Here is a 10,613-nt window from a genome sequence, read left to right as displayed (position 1 = left end):
TTATAAATGACAAATACGTTTCTTGAGCAATCTTTGTTAAAGTAGTGAGCAGAGGCAGAACAGGTGGCGCTTGAGCGGTAGACAATGACCGCCCGAGCGCCGGTGCACGAACTTTTCATCTTTTGGGTAGAATGTTTGGCACCCGAGCGGTAATATATTACCGCCCTAGCGCCGCTGTGTATAAGAAAAGATAAACTTCAAAATTCTGGACATCTTTATCAGTTTTTTTCTTTCCTTAGCAGCAAGAACTCGAGAGAAAACTTAGAAATCTTCCTCCAAAGCTCTCTTCTTCATTCCTTTCATCACTTTGAGGTAAGAACTTAGTTCTCCATTACAAGAACTTCATAAGAGTGTAAGTTTTCATCTCTTTTGGTTATTATAAATGTAGAGGAGCAAACTTTACCTAGAATAGACATAGTAATTGAATTATTGATATGTTTGACAACATAGGAACAAGAAACATCGTCTCAAACCAGTGTTCTTACGCTTGGACTGTAAGTTGGCATGTTCTTGCTATATGTACATTGTTAGTATCTTATTGATGAAAATATAGCACCATATTCCATTGTTATGTATTAAATATGTAAGAAACTCATGAATATTGATGATGGGTGTTATGTTATGAACATGAACATGGAAAGAAAATGATTGATTTTTACATGATATAGAGCTTGTTGACATCATGGGTGGTTTTAAGTCGACCAAACCTATTGGCCTATATATGTTCATGGGGCGTGTGGTTGCCAAAGGTTGCTCCCTGATGTCCAACACAGTAGTAGCTATATAATAAAGCAAGCACGGTAGTACAGGTCAACTAATGAGGCTCAAGTACAAAAATGAACATGAATATATACTATGATATGACATGGTTTAAAGATTCATTGTTGTCACGACTTGATACGTATGTTCCTCCTATGCATATTGATAAATACAAGTGCCAACTTATTGAGTTTTATAAACTCACGTAGCTCATGTATTACAGGTTCAGGTAATGAGGATATATAGGATGCCGGTTTGCCAATGGATGCTTGTGACGTGCCTTAACTCGACAAGAACCGGGACTCCTTATTGTATAGCTTCTGCATATGTGTTGTACGAAAATATGTAGGGTTTGAAACAAGTTTTACAATATTTATGTCTAGGTGTATGATGATACAGAATATGTTTGTATGTAAGAATACGATTATATATATGTGTTGATGTTGATGCTTGAGTTGAGTTTTTGGTTTTTACAAGAATGTAGGGACATCATGCCAAAATTTTTATAAACCGTCAAAGTAATGCCCCTTGTTTGATTTGCTTCATACTACAGTTATATGAGTCAAATCCTATTTTGATTATGGTAATTATGCTAAGTATAGAGTAAGGGTGTGACATTTTAGTTGGAATGGCACCCTACGAGGCTTTATATGGAAGAAAGTGCCGATCTCCTTTGTATTGGGACGAAGTAGGCGAAAGGAAGATCTTGGGCCCAGAATTGGTTCAACAAACAGCGGATGTTGTAGCATTGATCCAAGGGCAAATGAAGACTTCTCAGTCTAGATAGAAGATTTATGCCGATGTTCGTCGACGGCCTTTGACATTCGAGGTAGGAGATCATATTTTCATTAAGATAGCTCCTTTTAAGGGAGTTATGCGTTTTGGCAAGAAAGGTAAGTTAAGTCCTCGATACATTGGGCCGTTTGAAATTCTTGATAAGATTGGGGACCGAGCCTATCTTCTTGCATTGCCACCGGACATGGATCGAATGCACAATGTCTTTCATGTGTCTATGCTACGCAAATATCTTCCCAATCCATCTCATGTCCTTCGACATGAATCCTTAGACCTTTTGCCTAACCTATGCTACGAAGAAATGCCAGTTCAAATTTTTGATCGCAAAGTTAAAGTGCTTGGGAACAAGGAAATTGGACTTGTAAAAGTTCTATGGCGTAATCAAGTGATCGAGGAGGCTACATGGGAACCGGAAGAGGAAATGAAACATCGTTATCCAAGTTTATTCGACGGTAAGTAAATTTCGGGGACAAAATTTTTTTAAGGAGAGGAGATTGTAATAGCCCAACCTTTATCATGTTAATCTCTATGGTTTATTATTGTTATGATCATGTTTTATGATTTAATGGTTGAGATTAAAGGTTATGATTATGGTTATGTTTATTGGAATAGTTGTTGGAGTTATGTTATATAATTATAATTGGGAATGGTAATGATTGGGTAGAATAGAAAGTTGATTTTGAGCCAAATAGGAATTGGACGTGCAGAAACAATATGAAAAATGTAGCAGTAATTGTGAGTTTTAGCATAATGTTATTTATATTGATCCAATTGATGTGAGGCTACTTCCATTAAAAAGATAAGATATAAGGCTATAACTTTCATGTTTTAAGTTTTGTTTAAATAGTTGAGGAAGATGAGTCAAAAGTGACCCGAAGTGGGTCATATGTATCGTTGTTCCTGCACTGACACATGTTGGTGGAATGGGCATAACCTTTTACTTAGACCTCCAAATGACCTGAAACTAGTGGGAGATTCAAGAAAACACATAGGGCTACAACTTTCATGTTGACCACTTTTGCTAATTCGGAAGAAAAAGTGCAGTTTTGGCCTTGGACAGAGGGTACACGGACCAATACACGGACCCCTACACGGGGTCTGGGTCTTGCCATGAAAAATGAGTTATTTACAGTGTGTACACGGACCTCTACACGGAGGGGGGCACGGGGTCCGTGTCTATGGCATAGAAAACACGTTTTTGGTGTATTTGGAAGGCTTATTTATGGATTAGTATTGATGTTTCTACCCAATTCATTCCGTTCTTTTCCTTCTCCCATCGTTTCTTGCCTTCTCCTTTCAAGGTTTTCTTCCCTTCAATCTCTACTTCAAATTCAAGGGTTCTTATAGTGAAATTATTGTATCTCCTACCTATATTTCAAGCTACAAGGTAAGAATTTTATATTCTTAAGTTGATAGAGAGTTTAAGGAATGGAAGGCAATTGATGGTTTGGTTGATGGCTTAATAGTTGAATTCATGTATTATGTTATAGGAACTCCTTCAAGGTGATCATGACAACCAAGTGCTTGTGGGTTGTAAGTAGAAACTTTTCTTTGTGCTCACATGATGAATATTTGTATATAAGCCATGTTTATTGATAATTAGCTCCTTTCCTTGGTATATAGTTAATCTATATATTGTTATATGTTCATTGTTCAAGCATTTCCATTGAATTTATTGACAAAAGATCTAGTAACTCATTGTTCCTACCAAGTGTTTGATGTATTGCCTCAATGAAGTTTCCTATAATTAAAGCCAAGGAATGATAGTAATTCATGCATGTCATTGGCCAATCACATGATTATGAAGTATCCCTCACAGTTTTGATATTTATATCAAAGAGAAACTTGATCTCAGGTTCGAGTCTGGAAAAACACAGACTCCAGTGCATGGGCTGGAGAGTTCTATGAGTAACCCATACGACGCCTATGGAAAGCCCGTGAGGGAAGAGTTCCATAGATGGGCCAAGGCCCATAGAGCAGAGCCCAAGATCGGGATAGCCTTGGGTCGATTGGGGCAGTGGGCCGTATGGGCGGTCCACTGTGCCTGTAATGGGTCGTTACAGTTTAAAGATTCATTGTTGATTACGACTTGATATGTATGTTCCATCTACGCATATTGATACGTAAAAGTGCCAACTTATTGAGTTTTATAAACTTACATAGCTCATGTATTACAGGATCAGGTAGTAAAGATGCATAGGATGCCGGTTCGTCAATGGATGCTCGTGACGTGCCTTACCTCGACAAGAATCTGGACATCTTATTGTATAGCTTCCGCATATGTATTGTAGTAAATTTTATGCCAGGATTTGAAACAAGTTCCATGATATGTATGATGATACAAAGTATGTTTGCATATGAGAATATGTTTATAAGTGTGTATAAATAGTATTGCTTGAGTTTTTTGTGTATACAAAATATAGGGACATCATGCCAAAATTTTTAGAAAACATCAAATGGATGACCCTTTGTTTGAATTACTTCATTATATAGATATATCATTCAAATCCTATTTTGATTACAAGTATAGAGTAAGGGTGTGACATTTTAGAGTGGTATCAGATCCCACGGTTCTTCGACAGGGAAGACACTGCACTTCATCCATACATGGGGAACTCGGCAAGTAAGTATCTTTGTATCCCATAGTTTATGCTAAGTTATGTGTTTCTACGTGACCTATATGTATGTTAAGATAAAAGACGATGCCACCTAATCATAAGGTACAGGAAGGAGAGTCATCTAAGGGCAACGCCCCAGCAGTCGAAGGTGAGGGCATTGCGCCACGACCTATAGATGATTTTGCTCAGCTGCTCCAGCAACAAGCGAAAGTCCATGGGGAGCTGATACAGCAATTACTTGAGATGCAACGGACTACTCATGAGCAGGCACACGCACAAGTCATGCTACCAAGACTAGGACCTGTTCAAACAGATGTGTATGATCGTTTTCGACGTCTGAATCCTCCGGAATTCACGGGAAGCACCGATCTAGCAGTAGCAGAAGAATGGATTAAGCCGTTGGAGTCCATCTTCTCCTACCTTCATATGGAAGATGCTGAAAAAGTAACTTGTGCCATCTTTTTATTAACAAAACTTGCAAGAATATAGTAGAAAAGTGCAAAAGTTGCATTACCTGCGAGACCATTGACATGGGGGATTTTTAAATCCACGTTTTACAACAAATATTTTAGTAAAGATCTACGAGCCAATAAAGCCAGTGATTTCCTTAATCTGAAGCAAGGAACCATGTCAATGGCGGAATACATACAACAATTCGAGGCTGGAGTCCAATCTGTACCATATATTGCACATGATGACACAAGTAAGGGCGAACACTTCATGCGGGGATTTCGCTCTGAAAATAAAAGAGATGTACGGATGTTGAAGGTTGTTACATATGGAAAGATAGTAGAAAGAGCACTTATGACAAAACAGGATGAGCAAGACATTGACAGAGATAGACAACAACGAAGGCAGCAGTACTTTCAAAAGAGCCAAGGAACAGGACAAGGCAAAAATACTGATAGTAGGGGTACTGGACCAGAGGAACCTCGTGGCAAGAGTCCCCCTCCACATAAAGAACAAGACAGACCACCTTGTCCTAAATGTGGCAAACTTCATAGCGGGGAATGTATGCAAGGTTCCATTGTTTGTTATCGTTGTAAAGAGCCAGGGCACCTCGCCAGGAATTGTCCAGGGAGTTCTGAGAAAGTACAGTGACGCATTTTCTCCATGACTAAAGAGGAAGTGGATGCGGATACATCGATGATCACTGGTATGTTCTTGATTTCTGGTATTACTTCTATTGTTTTACTAGATTCATGAGCCACGCATTCCTTTATTTCGGAATCATTTGTAAGGAGACTGGGCATTACAACAAGTGTAAAAGAGACACAACTCCCAATAGCTTTACCTTCTGGGCAAGAATTACAGACAGATCAGATTGGGCGAGGGTGTCCAATATATGTCCAAGGCCATCAAATGTATGCTGGCTTGATAGTTCTGAGGATTACTGATTTTGATGTGATATTGGGAATGGATTGGCTCTCGAAGAACATAGTTACTATTGACTGTGGCATAAAGATGATCAAATTTGCATCAGTAGGAGCGAAACCATTCACAACAGCAAATACAGGTATATTCTTACCTCTTCGGATGAAGGCTTGTAAATTACTACAGAAGGGGTGTCAAGTATACTTAGCATATGTTTTAACTATTCACCCACCTCTTCGGTTATGAGGTCTTGTGTGATGTGGTACCCATGCATGCATGTCATATCTTGTTGGGTAGACCTTGGCAATATGATAGGCGGGTGACACATGATGGGTTCAAGACTAGGTACTCCTCTGAATTGAAGAAGGAAGCCATTGTATTACTTCCTTTGTCCCCAAAGCAAGTGTTGGAGAAACATTTAAAAAAAAAAAGAGAGATGAGGCCGAAAAAAAAGTGAACTAAAAAGTGAGATGGCCTATGAGAATAAAAATGAAATGGCTGAAAAAAAGAGTGATCAAAAGAGTGAGACGACACTACAAAAGAAAAATGAGAGGAAAGAGGCCAAAAAGAAATCATATATGGCCCAAAAAAGTGAATTGAAGCAATTGATGCACACACATGAACCACTTGTGTTGATTCTTTATAAAGAGATCCTCTTTAACACAAGTGATATAGTTGGGACCCTTCCGAGCATTGTTGTTTCACTTTTGCAGGAATTTGATGATATATTTCCGGAGGAACTACCTCAAGGGCTACCACCATTGAGGGGTATTGAGCACCAAATTTAATTTGTACCCAGGAGTGCATTGCCAAACCGTCCAGCATATAGGAGCAATCCGGAGGAGCCTAAGGAGCTTCAACGGCAGGTAAGTGAGTTGTTAGATAAGGGTTTTGTGCGTGGGTCCATGTCTCCTTGTGCTGTGCCTGTGTTATTAGTTCCTAAGAAAGATGGCTCATGGCGTATGTGTGTGGATTGTAGGGCAATAAATAACATAACCATTAAGTATAAGCATCCCATACCTAGACTAGATGATATGTTAGATGAATTGCATGGTGCATGTGTCTTTAGTAAAATTGACTTGAAGAGTGGTTATCACCAAATAAGAATGAGAGAAGGTGATGAGTGGAAAACTGCTTTTAAAGCCAAATACGGGTTATATGAGTGGATGGTCATGCCTTTTGGCTTAACTAACTCTCCTAGCACCTTTATGAGGTTAATGAATCATGTTTTGCGTGCACACATAGGAAAGTTTGTTGTTGTTTATTTTGATGATATCCTAGTGTATAGCAAAAACTTGGATGAGCATGTTAATCACTTGAGACTTGTTCTAATCACACTAAGGGCTGAGAATTTATATGCTAACTTAAAGAAATGTGATTTTTGTACGAGCAAACTTGTCTTTCTGGTTTTTATGGTAAGTTCACAGGGTATACAAGTTGATGAAGACAAGGTAAATGCCATTCGAGATTGGCCAACGCCTACTACTGTTGGTCAAGTTCGAAGTTTTCATGGTCTTGCAAGCTTCTATAGGAGGTTTGTAAAAGATTTTAGCACACTGGCAGCACCAATGACGGCGGTGATCAAGAAGAACGTTCCATTCCATTGGGGCGAGGAGCAAGAGAAGTCTTTTAATCTTATTAAGCAAAAGTTAATTAATGCTCCTTTACTTGTTTTACCTGATTTTGCTAATACCTTTGAAATTGAATGTGATGCTTCAGGTGTAGGTATTGGTGGAGTCTTGATGCAAGGAGGTCGACCGGTGGCATACTTTAGCGAGTTTACCTGATTTTGCTAATACCTTTGAAATTGAATGTGATGCTTCAGGTGTAGGTATTGGTGGAGTCTTGATGCAAGGAGGTCGACCGGTGGCATACTTTAGCGAGAAACTCAATGGAGCCGCCCTGAACTATCCCAAGTATGATAAGGAGTTCTACGCAATTGTGAGGACTCTAGAGACATGGCAGCACTACTTGAGACCTAAGGAGTTTGTGATTCATACGGATCATGAATCCCTAAAGCACCTTAAGGGGCAACAAAAGCTGAACAAGCGGCATGCCAAGTGGGTGGCATTCATAGAGACATTCCCCTATATAATCAAGTACAAACAAGGTAAGGAGAATGTAGTGGCCGACGCACGATCACGGAGGTACGTACTAATCTCTAACTTAGAGTCTAAAATTTTTGGGTTTGAGCATGTGAAAGGGTTGTATGTGCTGGATGAGGATTTTAAGAGTGTGTTTGAAACTTGTATGCATGGACCACATGAAAAATTCTATTTGCATCATGGTTTCTTGTTTAAAGAAGATAGGTTGTGCATTCCTAAATCTTCAGTTCGTGGATTACTTGTTAGGGAGGCACATGGGGGTGGCTTGATGGGGCATTTTGGTGTGGCTAAAACTTTAAGTGCATTGCATGAACATTTCTATTGGACACATATGAAGCGTGATGTTGAGCGTGTTTGTGAAAAGTGCAGAACTTGTAGACAAGCTAAGTCTAGGACACAACCACATGGATTGTATACACCACTTGCCGTCCCTAGTGAACCTTTGGTTGATATTTCTATGGACTTTGTTTTGGGGTTGCCTAGGACAAAGAAGGGGAGGGATTCTATATTTGTTGTTGTGGATAGATTTTCTAAAATGGCACATTTTATTGCTTGTCATAAAACTGATGATGCATCTAACATTGCGGATTTGTTTTTTAGAGAAGTCGTTAGGTTGCATGGCATGCCTAGGACTATTGTTTCTGATCGTGATGTTAAATTCTTAAGTTACTTTTGGTAAACATTGTGGGCTAACTTGGCACAAAATTGTTGTTTTCTACTACGTGTTATCCTCAAAAGGATGGACAAACTAAGGTTGTTAATAGAACGTTAGGAACATTTTGCGTGCTATTCTTAAAAATAACTTAAAGAATTGGGAAGAATGTTTACCATTTGTTGAGTTTGCTTGTAATCGTTGCGTGCATTCTACTACCAATTATTCGCCGTTTGAACTTGTTTATGGTTTTAATCCTTTGACTCCGTTGGATTTGATGTCTTTACCTGTGAGTGAAAGGTTAAACATGGATGGCAAGAAGAAAGCTGAATGTGTTAGGAGTTTGCATGAAAAGGCCAAGGCCAACATTGAGAAGAAGAATGAGCAATACACCAAGCAAGCCAACAAGGGGAAGAATAAAGTTGTGTTTGAAAAGGTTGATTGGGTATGGCTACACTTGAGGAAGGAAAGGTTTCCTGAGAAGCGACGTTCCAAACTACTACCGATGGTTGATGGGCCATTTCAAGTCCTCGAAAGGATCAATGACAATGCCTACAAACTTGATCTACCAGGTGAGTATAACGTTAGTTCTACTTTTAATGTTAGTGATCTTTCTTTGTTTGCTGTAGGTGATGAACAAGATTTGAGGACAAATCCTTTTCAAGAAGGGGAGGCTGATGCGAACACGGGTGGTCAAGCTCCAAGGAAAGCGTGTGATCCTTTGTAGTTGCCGGAGGGACCAATCACGAGAGGACGAGGTGCAGAGTGCTGAAGGGTTCGTGATGCATGGGAGTAAGTTTGGGAGTCATAAGAACACCATTCAAGTGATGAATGAAGAAAACATCCAGAATGACCCGTGCCCGAGCGGTATAATACTACCGCCTGAGCGCCAAACGTATTTACCAAGAAGTGATTTCCAGAACACTCGGCGCTCGAGCGGTCATTTTCTACCGCCCGAGCGCGAATAGCCAGAAGACCTGGCGCTCGAGCCGTCAAATTCTGCCGCCCGAGCGCGCCTGCCGCGAGAAGAAAATCTAGTTTCCTTGTTAAGAATCCTAATTATCTTGGTAACTTGATTTTGAGTATCTTTTTGATTTCTACACAATATTATGGACGAAAATTTTAACATTATTCAAATTATTATTGAGTTTATCAAAGTTTTAGAGTTTTCTCTCAACTTTTCAAGGCTTTAGCTTTGTTTTCAAAAATCAAACTTATCAAAGTTTTAACTTTGTGGCGTTTGTCGATCGTGTCTTGCGCGGATTGTCAAAGACGAGTTCTTTGAAGGTTCGATTGTTTCTTTTGTGATTGTTTATTACTAAACCGCGTCGTTTAGGGGTGAATATCACGTAATTGCTTGAATCAAAAGATTGGGACATCGTAACAACGATCCTTGTTTGTTATAGAATTGAAGACACAATTCATATTTAATCGCGTTTGCTTTTCATCGCGATATTGGTTGTAAGTTGGCTTTTTCCTTGAATGCATCTAATGGCCTATATATAGGACAAATGATATTGTTATTGTTCCTAGCTCCTTTAATCCATTGATTATATACTTGTTATGTAATGGTTCATTGATTGAAAGAAAAGGAAAGGAATTTTGATGCCAATTGCTAAGAAAGTAGCTAGTTCTAATTTCATGCACACCACATGTTTGATAGAATGATTCAATGTGTAACGACCCATTACAGGCCCAGTGGACCGCCCATACGGCCCACTGCCCCGATCGACCCAAGGCTATCCCGATCTTGGGCTCCCTCAAAGGGGCCTTTTCCCTCACGGGCTTTCCATAGGCGTCGTACGGGTTACTCATAGAACTCTCGAGCCCATGCACTGGAGCTTGCGCCTTCCCAGACTCGAACCTGAGATCACATGGATATATGGATACTCAGCACAAGTCTGGTACCAATTGATCTACTTATTGTAACAACCCATTACAGGCCCAGTGGACCGCCCATACGGCCCACTGCCCCGATCGATTGGTACCAGACTTGTGCTGAGTATCCATATATCCATGTGATCTCAGGTTCGAGTCTGGGAAGGCACAAGCTCCAGTGCATGGGCTGAAGAGTTCTATGAGTAACCCGTACGACGCCTATGGAAAGGCCGTGAGGGAAAATGTGGGGACCCGGACGCTAATTCATTTCTTAATCATTCTTGGGTAATAATTCAATCCATTAAGATAAACAGGGTCTAAAATTTTTTTTTTTAAAATGCGGAACGTAATGGAATCCTTTTAATATACATATCAGTATAAAAGTACAAATTTGGTACAACATTCGACAAAGTCAAACTAGGGTTCAACTAC

This window comes from Primulina huaijiensis, chromosome 16, assembly GCF_012295235.1.
Source record: "Primulina huaijiensis isolate GDHJ02 chromosome 16, ASM1229523v2, whole genome shotgun sequence".
Taxonomy (NCBI): Eukaryota; Viridiplantae; Streptophyta; class Magnoliopsida; order Lamiales; family Gesneriaceae; genus Primulina; species Primulina huaijiensis.
The sequence above is the reverse complement of the archived record's forward strand: the minus strand, read 5'-3'. Positions refer to the sequence as shown.